The sequence below is a fragment of the Rattus norvegicus genome, chromosome 15 (assembly GCF_021556685.1).
Source record: "Rattus norvegicus strain SHRSP/BbbUtx chromosome 15, alternate assembly SHRSP_T2T, whole genome shotgun sequence".
Lineage (NCBI taxonomy): Eukaryota > Metazoa > Chordata > Mammalia > Rodentia > Muridae > Rattus > Rattus norvegicus.
This window is the reverse complement of record NC_141548.1, coordinates 30,511,579-30,526,909: the sequence shown is the minus strand read 5'-3', so window position 1 is coordinate 30,526,909 and position 15,331 is coordinate 30,511,579.

Sequence of the window (15,331 nt, the reverse complement as noted above, 5' to 3'; positions counted from 1 at the left end):
CCCAGATCCCTTGGTCCCATTGTGAGGGGATCCTCAGTTGGTGAGATGTTCACCCTTCCTGCACTGAACATGAAAGCTCCCCACGCCTGAGACAAACCGAATTCCTGTGTGAGCTTCAGGAGGCACTGGTGACCCAGATGAGAATGTCACACATGTAGGGAAGGATCCTGAGGGACAAGACATGAACAGCTGTTCCTCAGCTCCAGAGCAGCTGCTGAGCATGCACAAGTGTAGCCATCATGGTGGGGCTCTGCACCCTCCCACAGAATCAGTGCTGTGTGGGGAACTCAGCCACAGGAGGGTCTCTGTTCAGACTGAAGTCACACACTGTTCTTTCTGTGAAGAACACCTACTGAGGCAGAGTGACACAGAGCTCGCCAAGCTTTCCTATACACAGCAAGGTCACCAAGGTGAGCAGAAAGCAGCTCACTCCTTCCTGAGAGATTCCCAGGAAGCAAATAAAGGCTGAAGAGTAGGAGAGGTAGACAGTGGGTGCTCTGAGCTTGAGGAGGCTTAGATAATTTCACCCTAATAATATCGGAGAGACAATTAGGAAGAGACACTTTCCTTTCGCTCAGCCTGCCTCTGGCATCTGTGTAAAATGTGCTCTGTCAGAACACCTACTGAGGCAGTAGAGGAGGTTTTAAAACAATATAATAAATTAATATAAGAACATAATGTATTCAGACCAAGTCCACCACCACCCTGCTTCCTCTAAAACTGCTCCTAGAACCCACTATATACTACCCCTCCCTTCACCTCCCCCCACTACCAAAGCCTGAAACTAAAAATAGGGCATTGGAGGAGAAGGAAGTTTAAGAGTACAAGATGGGGTAGTAGAATGCAGATAGTTAAATGTCAAAAGGGGGCCGTGAAGGAGTGTGTAAGCGGGAAGCAGGACAGGATGGGAGGGCAGGGCTAAGACAGAGGTTTGTGTGAGTTTATTCTCATCAATGAAGAAGCCATATACTCTTTTAAAGGGAGTGTCCTTTGGTGGCCCAATAAACAAAGGAGAAGTTCACAGCTGCAGTGGACTTCCCACTGCCCTTGCTGCCTCCCCAGGGTGAATGCCAAGGGATTCTGATCATGCACAGAGGAAGGCTCATGCTTTCTAAGTGCAAAACTTATGAATTTTTAAAAAGAAGAGTATAAAGTTATGAACAGGAATGGAGAAAATATTTTAGAGTGATAAAATTACAGTGTCTTTCCACATTGCAAATCAAGAGCCAGGATGATAGAATTCAGACACTGATGAGTGACTGGACTTCTACACAATGTCGTCAAAATGCCTGGGAAAGATGTGATTGGTGTTGCCGAGAACACTGCAGGTGCATTACACTATGGAGACTGAATTAAGACGTATAAGTTTGAATAAACATTGGGAACGAGCATTAAAGAAAAACAAGCACGCCAGAGACGATCTTCATTCATGAACTCAAATTCATCAGAAATCAAATTCATGAGAACCTCGGTTATCTGTTTAGTCCCTTGGGTTTTCTTACCAAATATAATAATACACGAGTGTCACCTGCTGTATTCTAGGCCCTGCCCACAGGAGGAGATTATGCAGTGCATGGGCACCAGGGGGCAGGAGTTTTATGAGCATCATCTTCTAATTCCTGTACCACAATTCTTACTCTAGCTGGTATTCTGAGGGTTAACAAGTCCCAGTAATCGATCCCCCTCCGTGTGTGTGTGTGTGTGTGTGTGTGTGTGTGTGTGTGTGTGTGTGTCTGCATGTGTCCACTATGTTCATAGCAATGTTAATTATTATAGTCAGAAGCCAGAATGAAACCAAATGCCTTTCAACATAGGAATGGAAACAGAAACTGTGGTACATTTACACAATGGAGTATTACTCGGCTATTAAAAGCAATGACTACATGAAATTTTTAGGCAAACATGAGACTAGAAAATATCATCCTGAGTGAGGTAAACCTGTCATAAAAGAACACACATGGTATGCACTCACTGATAAATGGATATTACCCAAAAGCTCGGAATACCCAAGAAGCAATTCACAGAGCATGTGAAGCTTAAGAAGAAGGAAGACCAAAATGTGGATACTTCAGTCTTTCTTAGAAGGGGGAATAAAATGATCATGGGAGGAAATACAGGGACAAAGAGTGAGGCAGGGACTGAAGAAAAGGTCACCCTGAGGCTGCCGCACCTAGGGATTACTCCCATATGCAGTCAGCAAACCCAGTCACTATTGCTGATGCCAAAAAGTGCTTGCTAACAGGAGCCTGGTGTAGATGTCTCCTGAGAGACTCTGCCAGAGCCTTACTGATACAGATGAGGATGCTTACAGATAATCTAAGCATGGGGACCCCAATGGAGGAATTAGAGAAAGGACTGAAGAAGCCAAAGGGATTTTCAACCACATAGGAAGAACAACAATATCAACCAACCAGACACCCCAGAGCTTCCAGGGACTAAACCGCCAACCAATGAGGACACATGAAGGGACCTATGGCTCCAGCCACATATGTAGCAGAGGGTGGCATTGTCTGGCATCAATAGGAGAAGCCTATGATCATTTCCCCAATGTAGGGGAATACCAGGGTGTTGAGGTGCGAGTTGGTGGATGGGAGTGGAAGCATCTTCATAGAAGCAAGGGCAGGAGGTGTGGGAGAGGGGGACAAGGGATAACATTTTGAATGTAAATACCTAAAATATATTTAAAAAATGACATGTCTTTTATGAGAGTGTGAACTACACTGATCTGTGTGTATAATTATAAATATATAGGATACAGTAGGGACTACATTGATTTAGTAAAGTGGCCGTAGTAAGTTCTCCCCTAAGGTCTCTGACCTTTCTATCTATATGAGTTAATTAGGTTTGTGGGCATATGTTAGTTTCCCCCAAGATAAAAGTGCTACTGTTGCATCCCTGTGGACATATTGCCACGGTGCACATTGTTATGGTTCATTGTACTTTATCGTCTTTATTCATCTTGGTAGGAGTAATTATTGCTCTTTTCCCTGGACTCATGCATAGCACCATTGGTTACTATGAGAACTTGTCCTCAGAGAGGAATCTTCAAGTTAGTTCTAACTAAATCCCTCCAGGTTCTATGCCAGAAGCATGCAGTTTCCTTAAAAACAGGGTCTTAACTTCAAATTCTGGGAGGGCAACCAAGGGCCTATTTCATATAAAGGAGTCTCTTGACGCCCCCAGTTAACAACCGAGGGAAGGGTTCCATACCTGGCACTGGAGCTTTCATTAGACCTGATATTCCATCCGCGATTGAGGATTGCTCATCTGACAGATGCTATTCTATGTTGTGCCATTAGAAGTAGATTTGGCATTTATAAATTCAATTAGGGGGCTGGAGAGATGGTTCGGCAGTTAACAGAACTGACTGCTCTTCCAGGTGTCCTGATTTCAATTCCCAGCAACCACATGGTGGCTCACACCCATCTGTAAATGAGATCTGATGCTCTCTTCTGATGTGTCTAAAGACAGCTACAGTGCACTCACACACATAAAGTAAATAAATAAATATTTAAGAATAAATTTAATTAGACATTCCACTTTGCTCCCTAACCAGTAAGATAATAAGGATATCTTCTTTGTGTACACAAACATGAGTCTTTCTTGAGAGACACTATGGCACTGTAGTCTTTGATTTCAGATCTTTCTTCCTTTACAGATGTAAATATGACTACTAGAGCATTTTATTTTTAACCCAGTATTTTTTTTACAGAAACCTTGTCCTTCTTTCCCATATTTCAGAACTATTGTCAGAGGATCTAATTCTAATATCAGATGACTGAAGATACCAGGATGTCAGGATTTAACAAAAGTTAGACAAGAGCAGACTTTAAGAGGAAGGGACTTCTGGACAGTCTTTTAGGACCAGGCTGCACTATACACAGTGCTTAGGACAAAGAAGGACCTGCATCTCAGGGCATCATTTGGCGAGTTCCAAAGGCTGTTTCATGAGCAGCTTCTCTAAGTGAAGGCTGTCAGGGAGTGCGGTGGTTTGAAAGAGAATGGCTCATAGGTTCAAATATCTGAAAGTTTGATTCAAGCTTGGTAGACTATTTAGACGTGAGGTATGAGGGGTGGCTTTGCTAATGGAGGAGGCAGGTGGTGAGCTCTGTTCTCAAAGCACAAACCAGGCCCAGTCTCTCCCTCTCTGCATCTGATGTGATCAGATATAAGCTCTCAGCTACTGCTCCAGGGCCGTCCTGCCTGCTACTGTGCTTCCCACCATGACAGTCACGGGCTCACCCTCTAAACCCTAATCAAGTCCTCATTTAATGGTTTCTTTTATGAGCTGATTTGATCATGGCATCTCTTTACATCAATAAACAAAAACCTCAGATGTGAAGTCAGGCTGAACTCTCTGTAAGAACCAAGGAAAAGAAGAATATAAATAACTTATAGAGGAAAACTCAAACAGATTTTTAAAGACTAGAGTCTATGTTTCTCATTTCGGTCATAAATTTGAGGGGTAATAGAAGAAGATTGTTGGAGAATTTAAGTCACTATATTTTGTAAGGCATCTTGGTAGAGATAAATCCCATGTCAGGGTTTTCCTGGAAATGTTTGCTGTGAGAGTTTCCCCACCTAGGGAGAGAACTTTATATATGAGGATCAACGCTCAGATTGTCTCTAGTAATGACCTCCATGCTATCCTGTCAGAATATCCACTAATTCCTAGATTTCTAAGTGTCTGATCTGACATTTGTCCATGTTTTTCAGGAGGCTAGGTAAATACCACTTACTGAAAGCTCTTATGCTCCCTCACAGACACCCTCAGCCCCCAGCATTCCTGCACCCTTGGTTCATGTGCAGCTTCCCCTGCCGTCTCCCTCACTGTGTCACTCAAAGCACAGTAGTACAGGGCAGAGTCTGACAGCTGTGCTGAGGGCTTCTGCAGTCGGAAGGAGCTGTTGGTCTTATGGAGAGCGGCGTGGAACCCTTCATGCTCTGTCCTCTTGTTGTCTGTGAAGCTCCACAGGAGTATCCGAGGGGCTTCATTGAGATATTGCACATACCAGAATACGGAAGGATTTGAATAAGTAGTCTGGTAGGTGCAGTTCAGCACCACATGCGACCCCTCTGTGACAAGAACCAGGCCTTCTGTCTGGGTCACTGAGTCTCCATTGCTCCTTCCTGAAATAAATAAATAAATAAATAAATAAATAAATAAATAAATAAATAAGAATTACTTTTGTATGTGAAGAGGAACACTAAAGACTTCTAGAGTTGTAAGAAAAGGACGTCATTAACCCTTAGAGTTAAACATAACTTACTGAGTATTAGGAGGAGCACAAGAACAGAGCAGGTGTCAGGAAGCATGTTCATAGAAGAAATGACACTTGGTCCTTGAGTGCACCAAGGTCACAGGGCAAGTCCTCTGCAGAATCTCCTCAAACTCCTCACTCAGAGACAAGAACTTCTGTCTGCACAGTGAGTCTGTCATGTTAAGTCACCACCTGAATGAGATGTTAACCACATCTGAAGAGGCAGCGCCCTCTGCTGATTTCCCTTCAACCTGTACCACAGAGGTCAGCACAGCACATTGTACATAAACTTAGAACCTCACTGAAAGGAGGAAGGTCTCAAGCCCCAAGGGGATGGCTGAAATGACAACTGTTACTGGACTACGTGTATCCTATGGTATTTAGCATAATGATTATATATAAAATAATACAGACACATCTGTTAAATTTTATCTATATTCTCTTGGACTTTTAGTTTTTCAAGATTGCTATGCAATGAATTTTGTTTGTACTCACCTGCTCCCTCCCTTTCTGCCAAATCCATCCCCTCTTTCATACCAAAACAATGTGCCCCACCCCTTTTAAAATAAAGCATATCGAGTTTTGTGTTAGAGCTTGTACTATTCATATACTCTTGGATACATGGCCTTCAGTGGAGAGTGATCTATGTGCCAGTGTCTGTACCTTTAAAAAAATGGAATCTCATTCCCAGCAGATACCAACTGCCAATAGTTCCTTAGTAAGGATGGGAACGCCCACTTTCCCTCTTTGTGACAGAATTTTTGACTGACCTGATCGTTTGCAAGGTTTGTCAACCTCTGTGAGTTCATATGTGCAGCTGTCCTGCAGTCTCCAGAAAATGCTGTTTCCTTTACAGGTTCATAGAATCTTCCCACCCCCTCGTCCTCAATGAACTCTGAGTCTTGGGAGGAGGGTGTGGGATGTACATGTTCCATCTGGGGCTGAGTGAGCTACAACGTCGTCTTCTCTGTATCATGGTCGGTTCAGGTCACCGGTTAATCACTATATGCTACAGAGAGAAGAAAACTGTATATAACAGTAACTCATTAGGAGTTGGTTTGGTAATATGTCTATTTAGCAGAATAATAACCAAAGGGTATCCTATAGGGTCTACAACTTTTCTAATCACAGGTTCTTAGCCCTGAAAATGGCCCCATAACCCTTCAAAATAGTCACAAATAACATAAAATTCCTTGGTGTCACTCTAATCAAGCAAGTGAAAGATCTGTGTGACGAGAACTTAAAGTCTCCGAAGAAAGAAATTGAAGAAGATCTCAGAAGATGGAATGATCACCTATGCTCATGGATTGGCAGGATTAATATTGGAAAAATGGCCATTTTGCCCAATGCAACTTACAGATTCTATGCAATACCCATCAAAATTCCAACTCAATTCTTCATAGAGCGAGAAAGAGCAATTTGCTCTTTGGAATGACCAAAAACCCAGCATAGCAAAAACTATCCTCAACAATAAAAGAACTTCTGGAGGAATCATCATCCCTGACCTCAAGCTGGGTTACAGAGCAATAGTGATGAAAACTGTATGGTATTGGTACAGAGACTGGCAGGTAGATCAATGGAATAGAATTGAAGACTCAGAAATGAACTCACCCACCTATGATCACTTGATCTTTCACAAACGAGCTAAAACAATCCAATGGAAAAAAGATAGCATTTCAACAAATGGTGCTGGTTCAACAGGAGGTCAACATGTAGAAGAATACAAATTGACCCATTCTTATTGCCCTGTACAAAGCTTAAGTCCAAGTGGATCAAGGACATCCACATCAAACCAGATACACTCAAACTAATAGAAGAAAAAAAAATGGGAAAGAACCTCAAACTCATGGACACTGAGGAAAATTTCCTGAACAAAACATCCATGTCTTATGTTCTAAGATCAAGAATTGACAAATGGGACCTCATAAAATTGCAAAGCTTCTGTAAGGCAAAGGACACTGTCATTAGGACAAAATGGCAACCAACAGATTGGGAAAAGATCTTTACTAATCCTACATTTGAGAGGAGAGCTAAAATCAAAATATACAAAGAACTCAAGAAGTTAGACTCCAGAGAATCAAATAACCCTATTAAAAAATGGGGTACAGAGCTAAATAAAGAATTCTCAGCTGAGGAATACTGTGTGACTGAGAAGCACCTAAGGAAATCCTCAACATTCTTAGTTATCAGGAAAATGAAAATCAAAACAATCCTGAGATTCCACCTCATACCAGCCTGTCAGAATGACTAAGATCAAAAACTCAGGTGACAACAGATGCTGACAAGGATGTGTAGAAAGAGGAACACTCCTCCATTGTTGGTGGGATTGCAGACTGGTACAACCACTATGGAAATCAGTCTGGAGGTTTCTCAATTAACTGGACATAGTGCTACCCAAAGACCCAGCAATACCACTCCTGAGCATATACCCAAAGCATGTTCTAACATATAATGAGGACACGTGCTCCATTATGTTCATAGTAGTCTTATTTATAATAGCCAGAAGCTGGAAAGAACCTAGATGTCCTTCAACAGAGGAATTGATACAGAAATGTGGTACGTCTACATAAGGGAGTACTACTCAGCTATGAAAAACACTGACTTCATGACATTCTAAGGCAAATGAATGGAACTAGAAAATATCATCCTGTGTGAGGTAACCCAGTCATAAAAGAACACACGTGTAAGCACTTACTGATAAGTGAATATTAGCCCAAAAGCTCAGATTACACAAGATACAATCCACAGACCACATAAAACTCAATAAGATGGACAACCAAAGTGTGGATGCTTCAATCCTCCTTAGAAGGGATGACAAAAATATTACCAGGAGAGATATGGAAACAAAGTATGGAGCAGAGACTGAAGAAATGGCCATTCAGAGCCTTCTGCACCTGGGGATCCAGCCCTTATACATACAGTCAACAAACCCAGATAATATTGCTGATGCCAAGAAGTGCATGCTGACAGAAACCTGATATAGTTGTCTCCTGAGAGGCCCTGCCAGATCATGACAAATACAGAGGCAAGTGCTCGCAGTCACCCATTGAACTGAGAATGGGGTCGCCATTGGAGGAGTTAAAGGATTGAAGGAACTGAAGGGGTTTCCGCCCCATAAGAACAACAATACCAACCAACCAGAGCTCCCACCATACAAAGAGTACGCATGGCCAGACCCATGGCTCCAACTGCATATGTAGCAGAGGATGGCCTTGTTGGGCACCAAAGAGAAGAGAAGCCCTTGGTCCTCTCAAGGCTGGATGCAGCGGTATAGGGGAATGTCAGGGTGAGGAGACTGGAAAGGGTTGGTGGTTGGGTGTGGGAAGAGGATAACATTTGAAATGTAAATAAGTAATATCCAATGGAAAACTGGCATACAAAAAGTAGATAAGAAAACAGTAAATAAATAAATAAATAAATAAATAAATAAATAAATAAATAAACGAAAATGGTGCCATGTATGGGTTTCAGTTTATGGAATAGACCATGACTTGAATCAGACATTTGTTGATTACTTCCTTGTCATTTGTGCCACTATTGAACTAATGGGCATATCTGCTAGGCTATGGTTTTAGCTCATAGGGTCTAGAGCTCAGAGAGACTGGCGTCTGTTTTCTCTTTCAGCATTATGTGTAACACATTCTAGCACTATGAAAACTGTGCAATCACACTGATGGTTCATGGTAAGTACCAGCTTAATTTTTCCATGTTTTGTGATTTCATTAATAGGTTTTTACCATCGAGTTCTGGGGGTTGACCAACAGTATTGAAATAGCTCATAGTATAGAGGGGAATACAGAACCTCACTAGCCAATAGGAAGTAAGCTACTTCTGGCACTTAGCGTTTTGCTCATTATCCTGTGTTGGTCTAATGGGGCTTTGTTGCCCCGTCGTAGGATAACTCCACTTAAACTCTTTATGAATGTGTAGGTATGTATTTATGGAAGGATCTATAATTCATTTCTAAGTGAAATTTTCAAAATGTACAATGGGAAAAGAGCTTCATTTTTTCACATATACATCCAAGAACATTAAGTACCTAGAATATTAAAAGAACATAAAAATCTAAACATCAATAAATCAAACAACCAAATAAAATTGGAGCATGGAACTCTATAAATAGTTCTCAAAAACTGAAGGACAGTTAGTGTTAACACCTCTAGATATCATGACAATACAGATTAAAGGTACTTCACGGTTTCATTTTACCCAGAAATAATGGCTAATGCCCAAACAAATAAACAAGCAAATCAGAAACAAATGAATGTACTATTGTTTAATGACCAATTCATCAGCTGTATGTATTCCCTAACTACCATGAGCAGAACAACAATGAACATGAATGATCAGATGCAGTCTATAGAGTTACAGAGTTGTCAATAACACAGAACAAAGAAAATATCCCAGGATCATCTGATAAACCTATTTCTAGACTTTGAGGAAACTTTACATTGATTCCATAGTGATCCATTAGTATGCACACCCATCAGCAGTGAATTAATGTTCCCCTTTCTCCAAATCAAAGGCATTATTTCTCATCCTTTGCTTTTTGGTTCTTAGCTATCATTTTTAGTACTACCCAAGTAATATAGAATCTCAAAGCAGCTTTAGTTTTCATTTATGTAATAAGTGGGGATGCTGAACATTGTAAAATGTTTCTCAGCCCTTCAGTATTCAGTATTCTTTGTTTAGTCCCATCTTTAATTTTTCAATTGGACTTGTTTCTTGATGTTTATGGGTTTTAGTTGCTTGTATACTCTACATATGTATAGCTTAAAAGGATTTTCTCATTCTGTAGGATGGCTCTCCACGCACGTGTTGGAGCACTTAGCTGTGCAGAAGGTGTTTAGTTTCACTGGATCTTGTTTATTGCTTGCTGAGCTTATGTCAGAGCAGAGTATAGAATGGAAAGCAGAAGTGGAAAGTCATATAAAATTATATCTACTACTGTATAAGTTTCCTATGTCTATACACATATTAAATAGACTGAGCCTATAATGGGACAACAAAGCTCTTAAAGGACACCATGGAATAACAAATTAAAATCCCAGTGCCAGGATGAGTATTATTTTTTGAAGTTATTGTCCAATGGAGTTCTATATTCCCTCAAATACTACACTTTATTGCCAGTTCTCTATATTGGCTGTATATTGGCAGTGCTCTCGTTACTGTCCAGAACTTGATGATAAAACCCTATTCTGAATGAAACATATGCTTAAGTAGTAAAACATTAAGAAATGAAGCTGGTACTCACTTAGAAGCTCACCAACAGACACATTTATTCACTGGCTTACTCATTCTCTCACTCACTCACTCATTCACTCACTCACTCCTCACTCACTCACTCACTTCCTTATGGTCCCAAGACATCCAGTCCTTCACTAGGTAATTACTTGCTGCTTTTACCCAGACTTTTTAGTGAGAATGGAGAGAATAAAAATAGAAAGATATAACGTGTTTAAAGCTACAGACATGATAGGTGCAGACGAACATCAACCGTAATCATTCAATAGATCAATGCTGGTATAGAGAGTACACGCTACTTTTCACTGGAATGCTGGAAATGGTGCCTGGACGGTAAGATACCCCAGAGTAAAAGAATAGAAGATTTTTCACTTAAAGAAAAGGTTCCTGCAAAACAGTCTCTTTGGGCCCTTTCTGGAAAAAGTTTATGCTGGGAAGTGTTTTCCTTAATTTAGTCACTTAGACATTCAGGAGCCATTCCCTGTATCAGTGATAAAGGGTCCAGACTACAGGGGAACTTGGCAGGAGAATTCAGTGTCATTTGCCTAATGCTTGTTTTGAAGAATGTACCAGCCTGGTATCACTAATGCCTGCACTGAGGCACACAGGAAAGCTAGGGATACCAGGCACGGTACAGCACAACCAGATTCCTGAAAGCCTTGAGAGGCCAAAGGGTGAAGTTGGCAAAACCCAAGTCATAGTGGTGACCACTGAGTGTTTCAGATTCCAGGAAGAGTAAATGTCTGCTGAGCAAATCTGCAAGATTTGAAAACTCTAATGCATGTGCATAGTAGAAGCAAGTATAACTAGATATTAGAGTGCATTTAATCATAGAAATACTGTAATGGCTGGTTATATGTGTCAACTTGACACAAGCTGAAGTTATCACAGAGAAAGGAGTCTCAGTTGAGGAAATATGTCAATGAGACCCAGCTGTAAGGCATTTTCTCAACTAGTGGTCAAGGGGGAAGAGCCCAGCCAATTGTGCCATTCCTGGGATGATAGTCTTGGGTTCTATAAGAGAGCAAGCTGAGCAAGCCCAGGGGAAACGAGCCAGTAAGTAACATCTCTCTATGGCCTCTGCCTGCTTCCTGCCCTGCTTGAGTTCCAATCCTGCCTTCCTTTCATGATGAAGTGTAAGCTGAATAAACCATTTCCTCCCCAACTTGTTTCTTGGCCATGATGTTTACGCAGTAATAGAAACCCTGACTAAGACAAACACCTACCTCCAAACCATACCATTTCAGGATGCTGCTCATTTTAACACCTCATGTTCAGCACTTCTTGGAACTGGAAGATTTACCTCAGTAAGTCAAGGGCCCATCTAGGACTTAATGCTACACACAGAGATTAGGGGCCTTTCACTACTAAGTCCTTCCTCATGATCCACAAGTATTCAAACCTTTTTATTCTGGACAGTAAAAACAAATCTGCTAATATATATATATTCATATATATATGTATATATATATATATATATATATATATGAATATAGTTGACCAAGTGCCTTTGTAAGATGTTGGAGCATCGTTTGGGTATATGCCTAGGAGTGGTATAGCTGGGTATTGAGGCAGAAATATTCCCAGCTTTCTCAGAAACCACCAAATTGATTTCCCAAGTGGTTGTAAATGTTGGCATTCCCACCAGCAATGGAGGAGTGTTCCCCCTGCTCCATATCCTTGCAGCATGTGCTGTCCCTTGAGTTTTTAATCTTAGTCATTCTGATGGATATAAGATGGGACCTTATAGTTGTTCTGATTTGCATTCCCTGATGACTAAGGACTTTGAACATTTCCATAAGTGTTTCTTGACCATTTGAGATTCCTCTATTGAGGATTCTGTTTAGTTCTTTACCTAGTTTTTGGTTATTTGGGTTGTTGGTGTCTAAATTCTTGAGTTCTTTGTAAATCTTGGATGTTAGTCCTTTGTCAGATATAAGATGGGTAAAGATTCTTTCTCAACCTGTGGGCTGCTTATTTGTCCTATTGACAGTGTCCTTTGCCTTACAAAAGCTTTGTAGTTTCTTGAAGTCCCACTTATGAATTGTTGATCTTATAGCATGAGCCATTGGTTCAGGAACTCATCTCTTGTGCCAATTCATTAAGGGTATTTCCCACTTTCCCTCCTATGAGATTTAGCATATCTAGTTTTATTTTGAGGTCATTGAACTACTTGGACATGAGTTTTGTCCAGGGTGGTGACTATGGATCTCTTTTCATTCTTCTATAAGTCTCTCAACTGAATAATGTATAAAGAAAATGTGGTACATCTACACAATGGAATACTATTCAGCTATCAAAAACTAAGACATAATGAACTTTGCAGGCAAATGGATGGGACTTGGGAGTATCACCCTGGGTAGGGTAACACAATGCCCAAAGATATGCATGATATGAACTCATAAGTGGATATTAGCCATGAAATGCAGGGACCACGTTACACTCTACAAAACTGAAGAATCTAAACAAGAAGGAAGATCCAATCTAGGGAGCTTGAATTTCACTTACAGAGGGGAATAAAATAGTCATAAGAGGCTGATGAAGGGAGGGTACTGTGAGGAAGGGAAGGGAGATAGGGGAATGGGGGAATCAGGATCAGGTGTGGAGGACAGGAGAGATGGCTAAATGACCATTAAAATGAAGGGAAACTGCAATTAGTGGAGGTGAGGAAGTAGGGGGCATCTCCAGGATGAGACAGAGACCTGGGATAAGGGAGGCGCCCAAGAATCAATGGGATGACCTTAGCTGTGACTCATTACAGGATATGGAACCTGAAGAAGCCACCTCCTGTAGCCAGACCGGAACCCCAGTGGAACAATGAAACATGATTCCACCCATAAAACTTTCAACTCAAAATTTATCCTGACTACAAGAAATGCAGGCACAGGGGATGGAGCAGAGACTGAGGGAATAGCCAACCAATAACTGGCCCAACAGGAGACCATCACATGGACAAGCACCAGTCCCTAACATTATTAATGATACCATGTTATGCTTGCAAACAGGAGCATGTTGTTGTCTTATAGGCCCCACCCAGCAGCTGACTCAAACAGTAACAGACACCCAGAGCCAAACAATAAACAGAGCTTGGAAACTTATGGAAGAATAAGAGTGGCCCCTGAAGGGGATAGGAACTCCAAAGGAAGACCAACAAAATCAACCAACCTGGGTCTCTCATAGTCTGAACCACTGTCATGGTTAGATTTTTACTGCTGTGAACAGACAGCATGACCAAGGCAAGTCTTATAAGTGACAACATTTAATTGGGACTGGCTTACAGGTTCAGAGGTTCAGTCCATTGTCATCAAGGTGGAAGCAGGGCAGCATCCAGGCAGGCCTGGTGTAGGAGGAGCTGAGAGTTCTATATCTTGTTCCAAAGGAGCCAAGAACAGACTGGGCATCCTCAGGAGGATAGGAGGTAGATCTCCAGGTCTACCTCCACAATGACACACTTCCACCAACAAGGCCACACCTTCTAATAGTGCCACTCCCTGGGACAAGCATATGCAAACCATCACAACCACCAACCAAACAATATACACAGGCTGGACCTAGGCCTCCCCACACATATGTAGCAAATGTGCAACTTGGTCTTCATGACGGTACCTAACAACTGGAATGGGGGCTATCTGAAAAGCTCTTGCCTGTATGTGGGATATGTTGTTCAAGCTGAATCGCCTTGTCTGGCTTCAATGGGAGAGAAAGTGCCTAACCTTGTAAAGCCTTAACATGTCAGGATGGGGAGGGAGATATTCAGGAGAGCCCTCACTTGCTCTCCTGAGAAAGTGAGAAAGGGAAGGGCATGGGGGAAGGATTGTGGGAGGGAGTAACTGGAAGGGCAGCAGCCATAAGTAAAACAAATTAATTTTAGTAAAATAATTATTAACTTATTCAAAAGGGAAGATTCTTTATTCTGATATTAGCGTATGAAGAATATTTTGTGATTGCTCCTCTACATCTTTCATTTCAGTTGAAGAAATACAAGGTCATTACACTTGAAGATGTGTACACAAGAATGGCCAGAGTTGAGCCTGGTTTTTCAGGTTTTAATCTAAGCTCGTGGTATTTTGCCTCAATCAAAGGACAGGGGAGGGAAAGGGATGGGCGTGGGGGAGAGCGGAACGTGATCTGGTATTGGGTGGGGAAAAGGACTGAAGCCTGAGGGCCAGCAGAGAGAATGGAAATAGGTGAGCTTGACAGGAAGGAGTTTGGGAAGACCCTCAGAATGTACCAGAGACCTGGGAAGTGAGGGACTCTCAGGACTCAAAGGGGTGGACCCTATATGATAGGCCCTACAGATGGGAGAGGGAACTTGTTGAATCCACCTCCAGCAGAAAGACTTGGCATCAAGTGAGGGATGGGGTCTCTATCCGACAGCCAAAACTCTGACCCATAATTCTTCCTGACTCAGAGAAATGCAGGCGTGGAAATGAAGAAGAGCCTGAGGAAAAGAAGGTCCAGCGACAGGTCCAAAGTGGATTCCAGAACAAGGGGAGGCCCCAAGACCTGACACCATTACTGAAACTATGGGGCATTCACAAAAAGGGTCCTACCATGACTACTCTCCAAAAGGCCCAACAAGCAGCTGAAAGACTCAGATGCAGATATGTACACTCAACCAGTGAACAGAAGCTGCTGACTCCTCTGATTGAATTGAGGAAAAGATGGAGGAAGCTAAGGAGGAGGGCAACCCTGTAGAAGAACCAGCAGTCTCAATTAACCTGGAACCCTGAGATCTCTTAGACTCTGGATCACCAACCAGGTAGCATACAGCAGCTGAGATGAGGCCTCCAGCACATATACAGCAGAGGCCTCCTGGGTCTGGG